Source organism: Bos taurus, chromosome 8 (assembly GCF_002263795.3).
Source record: "Bos taurus isolate L1 Dominette 01449 registration number 42190680 breed Hereford chromosome 8, ARS-UCD2.0, whole genome shotgun sequence".
NCBI lineage: Eukaryota > Metazoa > Chordata > Mammalia > Artiodactyla > Bovidae > Bos > Bos taurus.
The window spans coordinates 94,841,721-94,864,362 of NC_037335.1; positions in this window are offsets into that span (position 1 = coordinate 94,841,721).

A 22,642-nucleotide genomic window follows, 5' to 3' on the forward strand; every position below is an offset into this window, starting at 1 on the left:
AATATTAGTAAAAATAAAACAAATTGATTATTTAAAAGTCACCTTCATGTACACTAAAAGATTACAGGGTATGTCACTGGGTAAGTGGGATATCACTGGGTAAGTGGAATTATGTCTTCTTCTTTGTAGTTTCCTATTTTCTGGTAATAAATATTCATTGTTTTTGAGAAAAGGGGAAAATAATTTTCAAAAGCATATTTAAAAAGAAAAAAGAAATGTAACCTTAGGCATTTAAACTATAAATCCAATAATTCATCCAAAGCATTTAGGGGTTCCTTCTTCACTCCTTTTGCCACCCAGTTCTTTGTAACTTAAATTAAGAGATGATTATCAGTTTTTGTCTCAGAGAGTTACAGAAAAGCATCTATTTCTGCTTTATTGACTATGCCAAAGCCTTTGACTTTGACAGTGTGGATCACAATAAACTGTAGAAAATTCTTAAAGAGATAGGAATACCAGACCACCTGGCCTGCCTCCTGAGAAATCTGTATGCAGGTCAAGAAGCAACAGTTAGAACTGGACATGGAACAACAGACTGGTTCCAAATCAGAAAAGGAGTACATCAAGGCTATATATTGTCATCCTGCTTATTTAACTTATATGCAGAGTATATTATGAGAAATGCTGGGCTGGATGAAGCACAAGCTGGAATCAAGATTGCCAGGAGAAATATCAATAACCTCAGATATGCAGATGACACCACCCTTATGGCAGAAAGTGAAGAACTAAAGAGCCTCTTGATAAAAGTGAAAGAGGAGAGTGAAAAAGTTGGCTCAAAACTCAACATTCAGAAAACTAAGGTCATATATGTCATCTGGTCCCATCACTTCATGGCAAATAGATGGGGAAACAATGGAAACAGTGACAGACTTTATTTTGGGGGGCTCCAAAATCACTGCAGATGGTGACTGCAGCCATGAAATTAAAAGACACTTGCTCCTTGGAAGAAAAGTTATGACCAACCTAGACAGCATATTAAAAAGCAGAGACATTACTTTGCCAACAAAGGTCCATCTAGTCAAGGCTATGGTTTTTCCAGTAGTCACATATGGATGTAAAAGTTGGACTATAAAGAAAGCTGAGCACAGAAGAATTGATGCTTTTGAACTGTGGTATTGGAGAAGACTCTTGAGAGTCCCTCGGATGGCAAGGAGATTCAGCCAGTCCATCCTAAAGGAGATCAGTCCTGAAAATTCCTTGGACGGACTGATGTTGAAGCTGAAACTCCAATACTTCAGCCATCTGATGTAAAGAGCTGACTCATTGGAAAAGACCCTGGTGCTGGGAAAAAATTGAAGGTGGGAGGAGAAGGGGACAACCGAGAATGAGATGGTTGGATGGCATCACTGACTCAATGGACATGAGTTTGAGTAAACTCCAGGAGTTGGTGATGGACAGGGAGACCTGGCGTCCTGCAGTCCATGGGGTTGCAAAGAGTTGGACACGACTGAACGACTGAACTGAACTGAGTCATCCCTTGCAGTGTTGTAAACCACAAACAGCAGGAAGTCACATTTACTAAGCTGTGCATTTGCAAAATGCATGAAGTCAGGAGTCAGTGTGAGCAACAGCCCTGGTTTGCAGAAATGTTTTCCCAGTGCATCACAAACGTGGGTGGTGAAACTGACAAAGACATTTGCAAGTCCTTTGAAAAAAAAGAGTATTCAACTTTCAGAAGCCAACATAGAGGGTTTAAAAGATTCCAGAAATAAGAATCTTCCATAAGGTCTCTCCATTCTCAGCCAGTGAGTTGCAGTTTCTGTGGCACTGGAAGGGGCAGATTCTAAGTTCACAAAGCCCTGCCATTTACATCACTGAGAAACAAGCGGGTCTACCTTCCCTCCTCTGCAACCTTAATACAGCCACTGAAGAAGCCCAGGCTCTGGTCATTTCTCACCTGATTATTGCTACGTCTTCCTTACTTATCTCAGGACTTCAATTTTCCTCTCTCTAACCTTTCTTCACAGAAAAGTCAAAGTGTTTCTTTAAAAATATAAGTAAGACCATTTCACCTCCTGCCTAAACCTGTGAGGCAGTCCCGTTCCATGGCAAATAGAATGGATGTTCCTACCCATGGTCAGGGAATTTTGTAGCATCAAAGCTGCCTTCTCTCTGCACTCATCCTGGGCCACACTGACCTTGCCAGCTTCCCTGCAGCCACAGCAGAGTATGCCAAGATTTTTCCCATCACTGGCTTTCAAACCAGCTGCGGCCCCTGCTGAAAGAACTCCCCCTACTCTTTTCATGGTTTCAGCTAAATGTCAGCTCCTTTGAAAGGCCTCTCTGACCACCCAATCTAAAGCAGCTGTCTTCCTCACCCTGCCCCCAGTACTCTCTGCCATTGCACTCAATCATTTCCTTCATAGCACTTGTCACAATTTGATGCACTATATATGTCTACATTTATTTACTTATTTGTTGTCTGCCAGCCAGAGTGTAAGTGCCATATCCGGTTTACTTACCATTGTACTTCTCAATGTGATTCTATAATAATGACTGGTACTTAGTGGGCCCTCCCAGAAAAATAAAACAAGAGAAAACTTGTGGGTGAATCAATGAACTCATTTCTACCACATATTCATTATATGAACTTGCAGAACTTACTCTCTAGGACTCAATTTCTTCATGTGTACAATTAGAATACTACTTACCTGCCTTCTGAGAAATCTGTACGCAGGTCAAGAAGCAACACAGAACTGGACATGGAACAACAGACTGGTTCCAAATTGAGAAAGAAGTACATCAAGGCTGTATATTGTCACTCTGCTTATTTAACTTATATGCAGAGTACATCATGAGAAACGCTGGGCTGGATGAAGCACAAGCTGGAATCAAGAGTACCAGGAGAAATATCAATAACCTCAGATATGCAGATGATACCACCCTTATGGCAGAAAGCAAAGAAGAACTAAAGAGCCTCTTGATGAATGGGAAAGAGGAGAGTGAAAAAGTTGGCTTAAAGCTCAACATTCAGAAAACTAAGATCATGGCATCTGGTCCCATCACTTCAAGGCAAATAGATGGGGAAACAATGGAAATGGTGAGAGAGTTTATTTTTGGGGGGGCTCCAAAATCACTGCAGATGGTAACTGCAGCCATGAAATTAAAAGATGCTTGCTACTTGGAAGAAAAGTTATGACCAACCTAGACAGCATATTAAAAAGCAGAGACATTACTTTGCCAACAAAGGTCCATCTAGTTAAAGCTATGGTTTGTCCAGTAGTCATGTATTGATGTGAGAGTTGGATCATAAAGAAAGCTGAGTGCCAAAGAATTGATGCTTTTGAACTGTGGTGTTGGAGAAGACTTGTGAGAGTCCCTTGGACTGCAAGGAGATCCAACCAGTCCATCCTAAAGGAAATCAGTCCTGACTATTCATTGGAAGGACTGATGCTAAAGCTGAAACTCCAATACTTTGGCTACCTGATGCAATGAACTGACTCATTAGAAAAGACCCTGATGCTGGGAAAGATTGAAGGCAGGAGGAAAAGGGGACGACAGAGGATGAGATGGTTGGAGGGCATCACTGACTCAATGGACATGAGTTTGAGTAAACTCTGGAAGTTGGTGATGGGCAGGGAAGCCTGGCGTGCTGTAGTCCATGGGGTCGCAAAGAGTCAGACATAACTCAGCGACTGAAATGACCTGATCTATGGATAAACACTTAAAAAATTTCTGGCACAGTGGCAATACAGAGAAGACTGTCTTAAATGATAGCTCTTATGAGGAAGGTCATTATGGGTTCAGCAGTATATCTAGAAATCCCATCTTCATCTTATGAACTGACAGGCAGAGCTTGTCCTGCTAGTTGTTGATGTTGTTAAAAGAAAAAGAAGTACAGTACCAGGCATGGAATGAATGCTTCATAAATGATCAGATGATCAATGAACCAGCTGTAAGCTATACATTTTAAAATTCTAAAATTTAAAAAGTTCACCATATGCATTGTTTACAATTTTAAAAATTGAACACAACTTAAATATCAATCAATAGGAGAGTAGGTCTGGTACATCCATAGAATGGAATTCTGTTCCTACATAGAGTATAAAAACTGTTAACTTTTTTGTTTGTTTGTTTGTTTGTTTTTTAATTTTATTTTATTTTTAAACTTTACAAAATTGTGTTAGTTTTGCCAAATATCGAAATGAATCCGCCACAGGTATACATGTGTTCCCTATCCTGAACCCTCCTCCCTCCTCCCTCCCATACCATCCCTCTGGGTCTTCACAGTGCACCAGCCCCAAGCATCCAGTATCATGCATCGAACCTGGACTGGCGACTCATTTCATACATGATATTATACATGCTTCAATGCCATTCTCCCAAATCTTCCCACCCTCTCCCTCTGCAACAGAGTCCATAAGACTGTTCTATACATCAGTGTCTCTTTTGCTGTACACAGGGTAATTGTTACCATCTTTCTAAATTCCATATATATGCATTAGTATACTGTATTGGTGTTTTTCTTTCTGGTTTACTTCACTCTGTATAATAGGCTCCAGTTTCATCCACCTCATTAGAACTGATTCAAATGTATTCTTTTTAATGGCTGAGTAATACTCCATTGTGTATATGTACCACAGCTTTCTTATCCATTCATCTGCTGATGGGCATCTAGGTTGCTTCCATGTCCTGGCTATTATAAACAGTGCTGTGATGAACATTGGGGTATACGTGTCTCTTTCCCTTCTGGTTTCCTCAGTGTGTATGCCCAGCAGTGGGATTGCTGGATCATAAGGTAGTTTTATTTCCAACTGTTAACTTTTTGACATCTATAGATGAAATCACCAAGGCATGAGGAAATGTAACAACAAAAAGTTAATTTACTTTAAGAAAACAAGTACGCTTCTCTGCTGATACATCCAGATTGCTGTAAACTATTTCTAGATTTACAAAGGGAACTTAGTAATACAAGCATTATTCTAATGATAAGGCCTGGCTCTGATGTAGCTACGTCAGATGCGTCCCTGCCTTTCTCTGTCAGCCTCATTTTGTAGAATGAGGCTGGACTAGATGATCCCTAATGTTCTGCCGAGTCTAGCATCCTGAGAGTTTAATACTTCATTTGCTCTTCACGCCTTCATTATCAATCTTCATTTCCTAGTTAATAATGATGGCTTACCTATATCACTTAACCACATGAAAAATAACTACTGATATTCTATCTGATGGTAGAGGAACTCAACTAGGGTCTATAAATGTGGCAAACAAGGGCATTACTCTATCACCCGAATTCTCTGTAATCCAGAATTATTGCTTGCAATTTAGAGCATGAGCTGAAATAACTGTGTGATATAGATACCCAAATTTAGAAATCTTTAATTTCCCAGATTGAGACTCTACAGGATAGTAATTCACCAAATAACTGTCAATTTATTACCAGTCAAAACCAGCATAAAATCAACACCAACATCTGACAAAGACTGACACAAAAAGAAACTACAGGCAAATTTCACTTATGTTCTCAATGCAAAAATCTTAAATACGTATAAGCCAAATTGTGCAGCTCACTGGGACTCACAATACATATTCAAGGACTGTATACTATTAGAGGCTGTGCTACCACTGCAGGGGGTGTGGGTTCAATCCCTGGTTGGGGAACTAAGATCCTACCCTACATGCTGCATGGTACAGCCAAAAATAAATAACTAAAAAGTAGGACCTGCTATTTAGCACAGTAATACTCTACTCAATACTTTGTACTGGCCTATATGGAAAAGAATCTTAAAAAAGAGTGCATTTATGTATATGTATAATTGTCTCACTTTGCTGCATACCTGAAATGAATATAACCTTGTAAATCAGCTATACTCCAATAAAAATTTTTTAAAAGGACTGTTCAACATTTAAAATTTTTGCTTTCCAATGACATTTACATGATAATCTTATTACCCCAATGTAGTAACAATTATCAAGTACTCAAACCACAACCTATAATTTGTAGCAGTATAGAATGTTGCAAAAAATGCAGCTTCCGCGAGATGGGTTCAAAACCCATCTCAGCCCTTAGTTGCTGTAGGATCTTGAATAACCCCCTTAACTCCATGAGCTTCTATTCCCTGTAGAATGAAAATAAGAACCTCTCCCTCAAAGGGCTGTTGGGACTATATTAAATGATGCACATGAGGCGTCAGCAGTTGGTTCTTCCTATTGAAAACTGGACTCCGCTATATTTTCCATTTGTGGGAGGGTAGAAGGAAGCTCAGAGTAATGGTGACCTTATCCCAGCCAGAAGACAACTCCAGAACCCAGTGTCTGAGAAGTCAGTATTTCCCGGTTCCAAATCTTAGTATAGAACCATGCACATGGTTCATTCACATCCATGCTTCATAAAAAGCCATTCACATTTCTAATATTTGTGAGCACTTGCTCTATTCAAATTATTAATTTAGCTGCTGGGGACTGAAATAGGAGCAAGACATATTCCTTTAATGAGGGTTCAGTTCAGTTCAGTTCAGTCACTCAGTCGTGTCCGACTCTTTGCGACCCCATGAATCACAGGACACCAGGCCTCCCTGTCTATCACTAACTCCCAGAGTTCACTCAGACTCAGAAACGCTAGACTGGAAGAAACACAAGCTGGAATCAAGATTTCCAGGAGAAATATCAATAACCTCAGATATGCAGAGGACACCACCCTTATGGCAGAAAGTGAAGAGGAACTAAAAAGCCTCTTGATGAAAGTGAAAGTGGAGAGTGAAAAAGTTGGCTTAAAGCTCAACATTCAGAAAACTAAGATCATGGCATCCGGTCCCATCACTTTGTGGGAAATAGATGGGGAAACAGGGGAAACAGTGTCAGACTTTACTTTTTGGGGCTCCAAAATCACTGCAGATGGTGATTGCAGCCATGAAATTAAAAGACGCTTACTCCTTGGAAGGAAAGTTATGTCAATCTAGATAGCACATTCAAAAGCAGAGACATTACTTTGCCAAAAAAGGTTCGTCTAGTCAAGGCTATGGTTTTTCCTGTGGTCATGTATGGATGTGAGAGTTGGATGTGAAGAAGGCTGAGTGCTGAAGAATTGATGCTTTTGAACTGTGGTGTTGGAGAAGACTCTTGCGAGTGTCTTGGACTGCTAGGAGATCCAGCCAGTCCATTCTGAAGGAGATCAGCCCTGGGATTTCTTTGGAAGGAATGATGCTAAAGCTGAAACTCCAGTACTTTGGCCACTTCATGCGAAGAGTTGACTCATTGGAAAAGACTCTGATGCTGGAGGGATTGGGGGCAGGAGGAGAAGGGGATGACAGAGGATGAGATGGCTGGAGGGCACAGGCCAGTAAGAAAATACAAAAAAAAAAAAATAAGTACAAAACAATAATAACAATATGAATCAAAAAAAAAGTGTAGCATAACTGATGGTATAAATGGAGGTATAAAGAGTTCTCTGGGGGCATTAAGTCCTGTCTAAATAGTTGAGAAATATTTCATGGAGGAATGGACATAAACCAGACAAATAGAAATCCACTATGTACAGAAGGGAATTCTAGGCATAGAAATAGTATTCTCAAGGCCACAAAAGTTCTTATGACTAAAATTAGGTGAGGGATAGTGTCTAGAGTGGGGTTTCCCTGGTGGCTCAGTTGTAAAGAATCCCCTGCAGTGCAGGAGAAGCGGGTTCAATCCTTGCGTCAGGAAGATTCCCTGGTGGAGGACATGGAAACCCACTACAGTATTCTCGCCTGGACAATCCCATGGACAGAGGAACCTGGTAGGCTATAGTCCATAGGATTGCAAAGAGTCGGACACAACTGAAGCGATTAGCGCACACACACAGTGTCTAGAGTGATATGTGGAATGCTGGGAGGTAAAAATGGAAAGGTGTGTGTGCTGAGGCAGATTGTGTCTTTAAAACAATTACTCTTGGAGTAGGGTATTTCCAGAATAGGAGCAGAAAAGAAGGAACTATGCCAGATAATTACAGTAATCCAGGCCAAATAAAAGGTCTGAGCTTAAGTACTGGCAGTGAGAATGGAGAGGGAATTATTTAAGAGACAGAATTATTTAAGAAACAGAACAAAAAGGACTTGTATCTGACTGTTTTGTGTTTGCCTGTTTGCTGCTTTAGCTGAACTGAGCTGCTTATATTCCGGGTCATGTCTTTAATCATCTTTTGTCTTTTCTATTAAGGTATAATGTCTAGCAATGGTTCGTGCATGCCTGCTAAGTCACTTCAGTCATGTCAGACTCTTTGTGACCCTATCCATGGGATGCTCCAGGCAAGAATACTGGAGTGAGTTGCCATTCCCTCCTCCAGGGGATCGTCCCAACTCAAGGGTTGAACCTGCATCTCTTAGCCTCCTGCACTGGCAGGCGGGGTTTTTACCACTAGCGCCACCTGGGAAGCCCAGTCAGCTCAGTTCAGTTCAGTCACTCAGTCATGTCCAACTCTTTGTGACCCCATGAACTGTAGCACACCAGGCCTCCCTGTCCATCACCAACTCCCGGTGTTCACTCAAACTCACATCCATTGAGTCGGTGATGCCATCAAGCCATCTCATCCTCTGTCGTCCCCTTCTCCTCCTGCCCCCAATCCCTCCCAGCATCAGACTCTTTTCCAATGAGTCAACTCTTCGCATGAGGTGGCCAAAGTACTGGAGTTTCAGCTTTAGCATCATTCCTTCCAAAGAACACCCAGAACTGATCTCCTTTAGAATGGATTGGCTGGATTTCCTTGCAGTCCAAGGGACTCTCAAGTGTCTTCTCCAACACCACAGTTCAAAAGCACCAATTCTTCAGTGCTCCGTTTTCTTCACAGTCCAACTCTCACATCCATACATGACTACTGGAAAAACCATAGCCTTGACTAGACGGACCTTTGTTGGCAAAGTAATGTCTCCATTTTTGAATATGCTATCTAGGTTGGTCATAACTTTCCTTCCAAGGAGTAAGCATCTTTTAATTTCATGGCTGCAATCACCATCTGCAGTGATTTTGGAGCCCAAAAAAATAAAGTCTGACACTGTTTCCCCATCTATTTGCCATGAAGTGATGGGACCAGATGCCATGATCTTCGTTTTCTGAATGTTGAGCTTTAAGCCAACTTTTTCACTCTCCACTTTCACTTTCATCAAGAGGCTTTTTAGTTCTTTTTTGCTTTCTGCCATAAGGGTGGTGTCATCTGCATATCTGAGGTTATTGATATTTCTCCCGGCAATCTTGACTCCAGCTTGTGCTTCTTCCAGTCCAGCGTTTCTCATGATGTATTCTGCATATAAGTTAAATAAGCAGGGTGACAATGTACAGCCTTTACGTACTCCTTTTCCTATTTGGAACCAGTCTGTTGTTCCATGTCCAGTTCTAACTGTTGCTTCCTGACCTGCATACAAATTTCTCAAGAGGCCAGTCAGGTGCTCTGGTATTCCCATCTCTTTCAGAATTTTCCACAGTTTGTTATGATCCTCACAGTGAAAGGCTTTGGCCTTTGGAACTTTCTTGCTTTTTCGATGATCCAGCGGATGTTGGCAATTTGGTTCCTCTGCCTTTTCTAAAACCAGCTTGAACATCTGGAAGTTCGTGGTTCATGTATTGCTGAAGCCTGACTTGGAGAATTTTGAGCATTACTTTACTAGCGTGTGAGATGAGTGCAATTGTGTGGTAGTTTGAGCATTCTTTGGCATTGCCTTTCTTTGGGATTGGAATGAAAACTGACCTTTTCCAGTCCTGTGGCCACTGCTGAGTTTTCCAGATTTGCTGGCATATTGAGTGCAGCACTTTCACAGCATCATCTTTCAGGATTTGAAATAGCTCAACTGGAATTCCATCACCTCCACTAGCTTTGTTTGTAGTGATGCTTTCTAACGTTTGTAGTAAATGGTAAGTAAATGTCTACTGAATGAATGTTGCAGGGTCAAGGAGAAGAAATTGTTAAACATGGCTACAGATATTTAAGCTTGGGTATCGAGATGGTTGATTGAACTGAGAGACTAAAATACAAGGGAAAGAATAGCATGAGGTAGAGAAAGTTCTTAAGTCCAGTTTGGGACATGGATAAGGTTACTGTGGGACAACCCACAGCTGGATATCTCTGGGTTGGGACTCTATGGAGAAGTATGGATTAGAAATTGGTTTGAGAATTATGGGATAGAGAGACACGAGGGAATGGGGCAGAGAGATCAGACCTCCCAGGCGTAGACAGAAATTTGAGTCTGTCTAATAGACTCTCAAGTTCTTCTCTTTATTATCTATTTACGTTCTTTCCCTCTTACAGGTAACAGCTCAACGCTCTTGGATGCCAGGAGAAACATCCAGTTGATCCCATAAAGCTTCTATGACTCCTTCTTCTTGCTCAAGATCCAATCATTATAAAATCTAGATATGATAGAAGATTTACAACCACCACTTCCACCATTCTTTCCATTCTTAGCAGTCCCACAGTTTTACAGTTGATTAAGAATCAACTTAACAAGGGGAAACACTGAACAAGAACTGAGAAGCTCAGTTTCACAAGAGTAGAAATCACAACTTGTCCAGAAAAGCAAATTATACACTCTAAGAAATCCTATCTAGAGGCAGAAAAACAGATGTTTAATGGCAACAACAAGGAAAAGGTAATAGATCATTAATGTGTGTGTGTGTGTTTAGTCACTAAGTCAAGTCCGGCTCTTGTAACTCCATGACTATAGCCCGCCAATCTCCTCTGTCCAATGGATTTCCCAGGCAAGAACACTGAAGTGGGTTGCCATTTCCTTCTCCAGGGGAATCATCCTGACATAGGGATTGAACCCATATCTCCTGCATTAGTAGGTGGATTCTTTACCACTGAGCCACCAGGGAAGCCCCCTAGATCATCAGTGGTTCCCTGTTAAATTAAAAATTAACATCCCTCTTCAAGAACTCTCAGAGATCTCAATTTTGATATAAAAAGTGACATAATTTACTCTCACAGTAAATGTCCCATTGTACTTGAAAATATGTGGTTTATTTTAAAATACATTTTGATACTGATTTCTAACATAATTCCACAGTGATAAGAGAACAGACTGTAATTTCAATACCTTTAGATCATGAAAGTTTCACATCCTATTTTATGTACCTGGATATGTTCCAGTGTCTCACGGTTTACAGTCTATGGGAACTTGAATAGAATTTGTATCCTGCTCTTGTGTGAAAATTGTATAAATCTTAATTATGTTGAATTAGTTCATAGTGCTTTCCAGGTCTACTATATCCTTCTACCTTTCTATTCATTCTATTAATTTTTGAGAGCTTGATATCAAAATTACAACTAAAAATCTTAATTTATCTGCTTAAAAATAATTGTAATAAATAGTGGAACTATTTATAACTTTGTTCTGTATTTTCCAAGTCTCCTGTAAATATGTTATCATACTTTCATAATTTAATAAATAAAAAAGAAAGAAGATTGCCTTTAAATAAATGAGATGATTTAACCTTGTCAGCTATATGTTCCCAAGTGATTCTCTAGCTCATAAAAATAATATGACCCTACATTTAGCAAAGGCCATTTTTTTACAACAAAAATCACTATACTTCGAACCATTCCTTGCTGACAAAGAGAAGGTATAGACAGTTATCTCCAATTTTGTTGGACAAACCTAGCCGTGGAGTTATCAAACAATGGCCTAAGGTTGGGTATCAAGATAGCACAAAATTAGTATCTCAATACTCAAATCAGAGGCTGAACATCTACTTTAGTACTTTGCCCATAAAGCCAGAGTCCCTCTCTGTGTTTTGTTGCTGTTGTTCAATTGATAAGTCATGTCTGACTCTATGCGACCCCATCACTGTCTCCCTGAGTTTGCCCAAACTCATGTCCATTCAGTCAGTGATGCCATCCAACCATCTAAGCTTCTGTCTCCCCGCTTCTCCTCTTGCCCTCAATTTTTCCAAGCATCAGGGTCTTTTCCAATGAGTCAGCTCTTTGCATTCAGTGGCCAAAGTATTGGATCTTCAGCTTTAGCATCAGTCCTTTCAATGAATATTCAGGGTTGATTTCCTTTAGGATTGACTGGTTTGATCTCCTTGCAGTCCAAGGGACTCTCAAGAGTCTTCTTCAGCACCACAGTTTGAAGGCATCAATTCTTCGGCACTCAGCTTTCCTTATGGTCCAATTCTCACATCATACACGACTACTGGAAAAACCATAGCTTTGACTATATGGATCTTTGTCGGCAAAGTGATGTTTCTGCTTTTTAAATACATTGTCTAGGTTTGTCATAGATATTCTTCCAAGGAGCAAGTGTCTTTTCATTTCATGGCTGTAGTCACCATCCACAGTGATTTCAGAGTGCAAGAAAAAGAAATCTGACACTGTTTCCACGTTTTCCCCGTCTATTTGCCATGAAGTGATAGGACCAGATGCCATGATCTTAGTTTTTTGAACGTTGAGTTTTAAGCCAGCTTTTCATTCTCCTCCTTCACCTTCATCAAGAGGCTCTTTAGTCCTCTTCACTTTGTGCCATTAAAGTGGTATCATATGCATATCTGAGGTTGTTGATATTTTTCCTGTAATCTTGATTCCAGCTTGTGCTTCAACCAGTCCAGCACTTCACATGATGTACTCTGCATTTAGGTAAATAAGCAGGGTGACAATATACAGCCTTGACGTACTCCTTTCCCAATTTTGAATCAGTCTGTTGTTCCATATCCAGTTCTAATTGTTGCTTCTTGTCCTGCATACAGCTTTCTCAGGAGGTGGGTAAGGTGGTCTGGTATTCCCATTTCTTTAAGAATATTCCACAGTTTATTGTGATCCACACAGTCAAAGTCTTTAGCATAGTCATTGAAATAGAAGTAGATTTCTTTTGGAATTCCCTTGCTTTTTCTATGATCCAGTGTCTGTTGGCAATTTGATATCTGGTTCCTCTGCCTTTTCTAAATCCAGCTTGTACATCTGCAAGTTCTTGGTTCATGTATTGCTGTGTTTTAATATTCCTAATCAGTCCTGGGTGTTCATTGGAAGGACTGATGTTGAAGCTAAAACTCCAATACTTTGGCCACCTGATGCAAAGAGCTGACTCACTGGAAAAGACCCGGATGCTAGCAAAGATTGAGGGCAGGAGGAGAAGGGGATGACAGAGGATGAGATGGTTGGATGGCATCACCGACTCAATGGACATGGGTTTGGGTGGACTCCAGGAGTTGGTGATGGACAGGGAGGCCTGGCCTGCTGCGGTTCATGGGGTCACAAAGAGTTGGACATGACTGAGCGACTGAACTGAAAAAACTACTATCCCATAAAAATCATCATAGTTCTTTTGATTAGAAAGAAAGAAAGACCCTTTGATTGAAAGAAAGATCATTTAGAAGTCTTAAAAGAAAGTATATCTAAATATCTATGATTAGGAAGTCAGGGCCCAAACATATGAAGTGATTTGCCCAAGGTCATATGGATATTGAGAAGCAGGGCTAGGTTATAAACACAGAACTTTTAACTCATTTTTTAAAAATGGTGGCTCTTACTATTTTTATAAAAATCACAATAATGTTCAATATTTAGTAAGTATGCATTAAACTGCCAAACAGTTGTTGTAAGCATTCCCCTGCATTAATTTATTTAATCTTATGATTATATTCATTTTAATGATGGAGATAGTATAAAAAATAGATTAAACAATTTGCTTGAAGCTACATAGCTAGGTAAGTAAAGGATCCAGAATTTGAACCCAGGTCTGTATGATTAAGTCAAAGTTCTTTACCAGTATGCAATGCTACCCACAATATCTTAGAATTTCAGAATTTGAAGGAATCTTATTGATCATCCTGACCCAACATTTACTTGAATACCAAGTAGTGGAGAATCTACTGTCTAAAAATGCATTAGACAGTAAATTTACATTATTTTAAAGCAGCTGAAACTCACTTTCCTAGTCCTTCTACTCACTGGTGCAATTTCTGGATAGTAATGGATGGAGCAGCATCCCTGAAAGACTTTAGAAAGAACAAGGAAGAAAAAGATGGCAACTCCAAGTGTAAACAAAAGTGGGGTCCAGCTACTCATCTCTCAAAACCCAACAAAGAGGCAAGCTGGGGGAAAGGGGAAGTGGCTTTATTTTGTATGCCGGCAATGGACCATGGGTGGGGAGGCGGGGAGGGGAGGAAGGGTGGTGCCGCATTCAGAGAGCACAGTCAGCTCTGACAGTTATCTTGAAATTGGTGTGATCTGACCAGCCTTGTCTTATTGTTTTTAGGTGCAGTTAGCCCTCAGTTTCAGGGTCAGTTTGTTTCCATCACTTTGAGGCAAATTCTTGACAGCAAGGAGATCAAACCACTCAATCTTAAGGGAAATCAACTGTGAATAAACGTTGGAAGGACTGATGCCGAAGCTGAAACTCCAATATCTTGGTCATCTGATGTGAACAACCAACTAATTGGAAAAGTCCTTAATGCTGGAAAAGATTGAAGGCAGAAGGAGAAGAAGGCATCAGAGGATGAGATGGTTGGATGGCATCACCAGTGCAGTAGACATGAACTTGGGCAAATTTTGGGAGACAATGAGGGACAGGGAGGCCTGGCATGCTACAGTGCATGAGGTTGCAACGAGTTGGACACAACTGGGCAACTGAACAACAACAATATCATGGCTACAGTCTGGTCATCATGTAGTTAACTTCTTTCACCTGGTGCGGGTTTCAGTATCTATAAGACAGCTCACAGGAAATGGCTCAGGATATTATGTGTAGCCCTTGAGGAGGAACTAAAGGTCCTTGACCATGCTTGAAAGTGAAAGTCACTCAGTCGTGTCCGACTCTTTGCGACCCTATGGACTATACAGCCCATGGAATTCTCCAGGCCAGAATACTGGAGTGGGTAGACTTTCCCTTATCCAGAGGATCTTCAAAACCCAGGGATTGAACCCAGGTCTCCTGCATTGCAGGCCGATTCCTTACCAGCTGAGCCACAAGGGAAGCCCAAGAATACTGGAATGGGTAGACTATCCCTTCTCCAGAGGATCTTCCTGACCCAGGACTCGAACTGGGGTCTCCTGCATTACAGATGGATTCTTTACCAACTGAGCTATCACAGAAGCCCATGCTTAAGACAATATTATTGTTATTTGGTCTTCTTTGACTAATTATTTGGTTTTCCTTCACTTCTGTATTTTCTCATTTCTCTGATTAAACTTATGGCTAAAGTTTTTTCACAGATAAAAGGTAGGCTGAAGGCATGGGTGGCAAGGACCATAGGGTTCTGCTCCATTCCACCAGGACAGCAAGTTTAATTTATGTGGTCAATATGCCAACAGATGCAACTTCTCTAGTTTTATTTCTCTCTGATCTCAAGGAGATATTAATCCAGCAACATTCCAAAGAAGGTACTGCAATGTATAAGGATAACAAATTCTCAGGACCAGGAAATAAATTTCAGCCAGTTCTTGTGCTATGAACAATTCACAAACCCTGAAGGAAAATCCAGGGACATGCAGATCCTCTCTCAGCAGGGGTGTCCATAACAGCTTTCCAGTCACTTCCTTAAGAGAATGTGTGGACACAGCATCCCAAAGCTCCAAAATTCACCAATTGGTAGTGGATACTTTTTGAAAGCCATCTGGCTTAATTTCAAAGTTAACTGAAACCTGATGATGGGAGTATGAAGACTCTCTGGTGTCTCACAATTACAAGATCTGACTAAAACCAACATGTCATTCTCCCCTTTTACTCTGACTTACTTTAGAGCCATTAATGTGCCGTGATGGGGCTTAGAAAACACTCAGAGTGTATATAAATGTGTAATAGCACATAACAGACCTAATAACATTGGGATCGGGAATTGAAATTAGTCTTTTTCTGGTTTGGGTTTGAGGATCTTAGAAGAGTTTTATCTAGAACAGAATTATCTGTTTGGGAATTAAAAAAAGTTTTTGAAATAGTTATGATGGTTGCACAACAGTGTGGATGCAATTAATGCCACTGAATTATACACTTACTTTATTAAAAATGGTTAAAAGAAAAATGTTGTGTTTTATATTTTTTCACATATATATTTTACATTATGTTTTGTTTTAGGGTCTTCCCTGGTGGTGCAGATGGTAAAGAACCTGCCTGCAGTGCAGGAGACCCAGATTCAATCCCAGGGTCAGGAAGATCCCCTGGAGAAGGGAATGGCTACCTACTCCAGTATTCTTGCCTGGAGAATTCCATGGACAGAGAAACCTGGTAGGCTACAGTCCATGGGGTTGCAAAAAGTTGGACAAGACTGAGTTACTTTGCATTTTTTAACCACAACTAAAAAAATTAACCATGTAATACACCCCAATACATTACAAACAATGTAATACACCCCAATTGTATACTTTAAGGAGATGAATTATATAGTATGTGAACTACATTATAATAAACCTGCTAAAAAAATAACAAATGAAACCTCAGAAATTATTTAGTTCAATTATTCATTTTATAATTGAAGGTCCAAAGAGGGGAAGGGACTCTACAAAGGTTGCACATATGCTTCATATTAAAAAACAGTTCATTTTAATTTTACATTATGTGCTTTTTTAAAGAATAAAGATTATATTTTATATTTGTAACAGAGACTCATAGAAATCCACTATATTTTAATAAATCTTAGTGAATAAAATTGTAAAATATGACTAATTTACTTAAGATTTTCTTGCTCTCTAGACTACCAGAAAATGTCTTGAGTTAGAAATATCTGATTAACTTCTTTTTACTAATAAGCTATAAAACCACTTGAACTCTAAAACAAAAGAGAGAAATTATAATTCCTTAAGAAGAGAGGAAATATGTCTACATTCACCCTGACACTCTCTTTTTAAAGTCTTCACAGAAGAACCCTGAGGTCTTTGGTTTTCAAACCTTTGTTAGATGAGTATCATTGGTCTCCAAATGGTGTTGACCAAAAAGAGGCTGATCACACCCCCTGAACAACTTACATACCAACGGTTAGTCAGAAATAAATAAATTTAAATTAAAAAAAAATAAGTAAATAAACCTGCCAGCTACACACCCCCCCAAAAAAAAGAAAGAAAGAAAATAGAGAGCTTATGAGCCAAATGCAGAGCTGAGAAATGAACATGTCCTTAATAATTTAAGCTAAAAAAAAATACAAACAGATTTCCCATCCTTTTAAAAATCTTTTTAAAATGATAATTTTTTGAGTATATTGAAGAGCTCAGGTCACAAGGCAACTGAGAAACACAAATTTCAAACAAATTCTTTCAAAGAGAAATAAGACACATAAACATTTGCTTTTGGGAAAGAAGGGGAAAAATGGTAGTCACAAGATAAACAAGTAAAAAGAAGCCACCCAAAATGTTAATGAATTATTGAAGAGCAAACGGTGCCAGCTTGGTATAGCTGGAGGGCCCAGACACTAGTAAAACTCAAATACGTTCTTCATGGGCCTCTACTGGGTTGTGTTGGTAATGGACTCTTTTAATCTGAAAACTCTAGTTTTTCAGGTCTGGAAATTTATCTTCTATTATATTACAGAATAAAATTTCTATTTTCTTCTGTTTGCTCATCTTAGATATCAAACTTCCTGGACCAATTCCCTAGTTTTATGATTTTTGTATTTTCTAGTTCTTTATCTTTTTTCCCATCCTATTCTCAAAACATTTTTTCAATTTTGTCTTTCTTTTTTTTCCCTATTGAATTTTCAGTTTCTTTCTGCAGGAGAGAGTTAACACACAGGTCTGATTGTGCTGTCTCTAGGAGGTTTTAAAGATGGCTCCTGGCAACTGGGTCTCTGGTATGCACTCCATGCTACTAAGTGATAAAAGTGTTAAAGTGTTTTAAGTGCCTGGGGCACTGAATTCTGTTCTATTAGCCTGACTAGAGTGTTTGTGCAAACAATGTGATTTAGGATGAACACCTGCTTTTCTTCTGACAGTCAGGAACTTCGGTAATTGTGGCTGGTTCCACAGGCAGAGAGTACTTAAATGATCAGCATTAAAAATTGTGAACTGTGAGTCTTAAGATGGCTTACCTGGCAAAAATACTGCACGGGTTTCTATATTTCACTGTTGAAAGCCAAAGCATATTCTGTGCAGCAACCCCACACTGCCCAGAGGAAAATCTTTGGAAACCTGTTCTAGACACCTGATGTGCCTTCCCCTTTATGATCCTGCTATGCATCCTATGCTGTGATAAATAATGGACATGATTACAGTCATCTCAGAGTCTGAGTACTTCTACAGAATCACTGGATGTGTGGGTAGTCATGGGAATCCCTAAAACTTTCAGGTACCATATTTTTTGACTTCTATATATTCTGTTTTATCTCTGATTGTACCTTAAAAAAAAAAAAAAAAAAAACCACAACTCTTGTTTAAGAAAAGCAGTATCTTCTCTTCTCTTCTCTTTTAGAGAATTTTAATTCTAAACTTTGTAGTATTGCTGCATATATGGTCTTTTCCCCCCTGTAGTTGGTTTGGCCTCTCTTTTTAATATTGGAAGTATTCCTTGAATATTTTGTGATTCTTGATTGTCCATTCATGGTTAATCATGGGGAACTAAAATGCTGATGGAGGGTGTGTTTGCAGGGGTAAGTCCTGTTAAATGCTGGGCTTGACTGTTGGGAAAGCTGGCTCTCTTCACAGCGGGTGCCAGAATATACAAACTTTCCACCTGGAAAGTTTCTCCAGAGAAGAATCCTTTAAATTTTCTCCTTGTGATAAACATGCAGGGCTGCTGGATTTTTGTGAGTATAGTATACAGTGGTTTTTCAAACTTTAATGCACATCTGAAAATATGTATATGGACCTCTCGCTGTGAGACCAGCAAATATTTGGGATGGGTCTACCCCATATGTGTCTGCCCCCAAGCTCCCAGCTCCTGATAGATAGACCTCTCTTGCTTCCTTCAGAGAGGCCATTCCACCCCTGTCTCCTTGTGACCCTAGAGATTGTCTGCTCTCTATTCTCTTTACTGGCTTTATGCTCCCTCTCTAGTGCTGACTCCCACTCTCATCCCTATCAGATAGGTTACGAACAAGATGCGGTCTCCTTTGCCTCCCCTGTTCTCTGCTTTCCCGCAAAAAGCCCCTTTTTCATAAGTATACTGCAAATCAAGTCAGGGAAACAGAAGAATGACAAAAAAAAAATGTGAGACTAGGACAGGAGTTTTTGAACACTTTCAAAGTTCTGGAAATTGTTGCCTCTGATTTTTAGTTCCTAATTCTACTTGCTCCCCCGCACTTTGTTATCTCTTCCACCTCATACACAGTGTACTATAAAATAATAACAACCTTTTTCTTAGTATACAAGTAATATACAGTTGTAGTAGAAAATTGTAGATAACATCCCCCATTTTCCACCATACACTCAAACAGAAATTTAAGTTATCCATAATCCCTTCACCTACTACTGTCAACACTTTGATACATTTCTTTCCAGTCTTTCTTCTGTTCAAGACTGTTGATTTATATACGTATATGTAATAAATATTTTGCAAAACTGGAATTGTACTGTACATATTTTTTTGTAACTCTCCTTTTCATTTAATAATAATGGGTATCTGCCTCAAGAAATGAATATAAATTTACAGTTATAAATTAAAAAATACATAAGTCCATTTTTAGTATGTGAATTTACCATAATTTATTTAACTAAAAGATCATATTGATGGACATTTAGGTTGTTTTCAACAGTGTGCTATTATAAGTAGTGCAGAGATTACCATACTTCCATATATGTCTGTACATTTGTCTGTTGTTAATCTTAGGGAAATCTAGGGAAGGCTAAGATAAGGTATACTAATTTATATTCCACCAATAATGGTCCCTTTTGCTGCATTATTGCTAACACTGCATATAAGCATACTTTCAAGCTTTTGATGGCCTGATAGGGAAAAATTACATTTTATTTGTATTTGCATTTCTTTGATATTGAATATGTTTCTGTGTTTATTGACCTCTTATTTTTCTTCATGACTTGCATTTTGTTGCCCACTTTTCTATTACGATAGTCAGTTTATTTTATTCTTTCATGACAAGTTTTTGTGTCTTAAATACAAATTTAATTAAATATAAATTTAGTCTGAAACATACATTGTGAATTTTTCCCAGTTTACCATTTACCTTTTTATATGCTTATGGTACTTTTGGACAATTAGAAGATATAGACTTTTCCTAGTCAAATCTATCCATCTTTCTCTTTATGGTTTCTGCCAGTGGTGTGCGTTCTTCACAAAGGCCTTCACTCCCTCCCACCTCTGCCAAAATATGTATCAATATTTCCTTCTAGTACTTTTATCTTTTTGTTTGTTTACATTTAATTCTTTAATTCAACTGAATTTACTCTAGTGTACTGTATATGTGTTAGTGTTCTCCAGAACAATTAGGGTGTGTGTGTGTGTGTATAGGTGTGCAGAGAAAGATAGTTTTAAGAAATTGGCCTATGTGATTGTGGGGGTTTGCAAGTCCAAAATCTTCAGAGAAGACCAGCACTTGGAGACTCACAGAAGAGTTGATATTGCAGTTTGAGTCCCAAAACTCCCTGCTGGCCAAATTCCCTCTTTGTCAGACAACCTCAGTCTTTTTTCTCCTGAGGCTATCAACTGATAAGATAAGGTCCTCCCGCATTATGGAGGGTACAGATCTTCCTTGACTTACAATGAGATGACTTTTCAATAAACACATCATAAATTGAAAACATGATGTGAAAAATGCATTTAATATACCCAGCCTACCAAACATCATAGCTTAGCCTAGCCTACTTCAAACATGCTCAGAACACATAGATTAGCCAACAGTTGGGCAGAATCATCTAATATAAAGTTTATTTTACAGTAAAGTGTTGAATATCTTATGTAGTTTATTGAATACTATATGAAAGTGAAAAACAGAATAGTTGTCTGGGTACAGAATGGATATAAATGTATCGGTTATTTATCCTTGTGATTGCATGGCTAACTGGGAGCTGTGAGGCTCCCTGCCCTGCCCAGCATCACGAGAGAGTACCCTACTGCATATTACTAGCCAAAGAAAAGATAAAAATCCATTTCTACCTATGGTTTCTACCAAATGAATATTGCTTTTGCACCATATAAAGTCAAAAAATCATTAAGTTGGATCATCCTAAATCAGAGAGCATCTGTAATCTGCTTTACTCCAAATCTATTGACATAAATGTTAATCTTATCTTTAAAATACCTTTAAAGAGACATCTAGACTGGTGGTTTACCAAATATCTGAGTACCATGACCCAGCCAAGTTGACACATAAAATTAACCATCGTGTGAGTCAGGGATCTGATTTTATCTCTGCCCTACTCTTTTTTGAAAGTGGGTCCCACAAAGCCCTAATTACTTAATATCCTCTGGTTAGTTTAAGGAGGCTAAAAACAGGTGTTCAACACATTTTTTTCTCTGAGCCCAGTCTTACCTTCTCTAGGTCCTGCACATGTCTTTTCAAGCCCCTAGACCTCAAATGACAAGCAGAGAGAGCAATGAGTGTGATCCAGTGTCTTCTTGTCTCCAAAAGTGGGGAGCTTGAACCACAGCAGATTAAATGCATGCCCCATTCTGATATCTATGGGGATCTTTGCCCATGACACTTCCCCTGTAGAAACAGCCACAAACATGTTAAGTTTCTATTTATCTTCACACTCTATTGAGCCCTCTAGCCCTCATTTCTCAATTGCAAAGCAGGATCCAACTGCTATAGAGCTTCCTAGCCATGGCATATGAGATCATGGAGGCCATGGTGGAAACTTCTACTTAAATATATGACATTATTAATAAACACTAGCCAACTCGACCCTTTAAAGGGGCATCTGAATTGGGTCTGAGTTTCTTTCAGACACTGTGATTTCATTGCAGATTTCATACCCTGGTCTGCCTGTTCCTAAACCTCAGGCTTTTTGCCCCTTGGCTTGGCAGGAATTTATATGTGAGGCCAGTCCTGACTGAGTGTGAAGTATCATGAGTGGAGTATCATCCCTTGCATTTTGGAGGGCACTAAATGCCAACTCTCATTACACAAGGACCAGAATGGACTCAGGGATATTGGTAGCAAGCCAGGCTGCCAGTCTTCCAGTCAGGCAACTGGGCCAACCTGCAACAAATGCTGCCTGGTCTAGCTATTTAGAACTGAATAATTGGCACAGATATAAATGCCTGCTGACTTGCATTTGGTGCCCCCATTTGAATTTGAATTCTTTCATTATGCTCTGTGGAGCATTCTTTTAAAAGGCCCAGATCTTCCCATAATAATTAGACTCTTCCTAAAGTTCCAGGAAGGCTGAATTATTGTTTATGCCTCCCTGATTTGGTTGCATTTAAATAAAATGGTCCTTACTTTCTGAGTCTAGGAAAAAAGATGAGTAAGGCTCAATGCCCTTTTCAAAAGTACAGATAACACTTCTAAAAATGCCTCATGATATCTAGGTGGCATAGATGTGCTTTCTTGGGTACAGAGGGGAGCCTTGAAACACTGGGCTTTTGCTGTGTGCTTCCCAGTGAACTGAGGCACTAACAGCCCTGGGAGACTCTGCAAGGTTGTGGCAGTGTGGTTTGTGTGTACCCTGATAAACAGTTCTGTTGCTGTTTCAATGCATTTACAAACCCTTATTGAGGTAGCAGGCGGCAATAGGAAAGGAATCCCATTTATTTTTTTTTAATCCTTTAGAAAGCTGCACCTAAGTACCCAGGATATATAAAAATGTGATTGTGATTCTCAGCAGGCTGAAACTCAGTGACAGAGAGTCAAAATAGCAGAT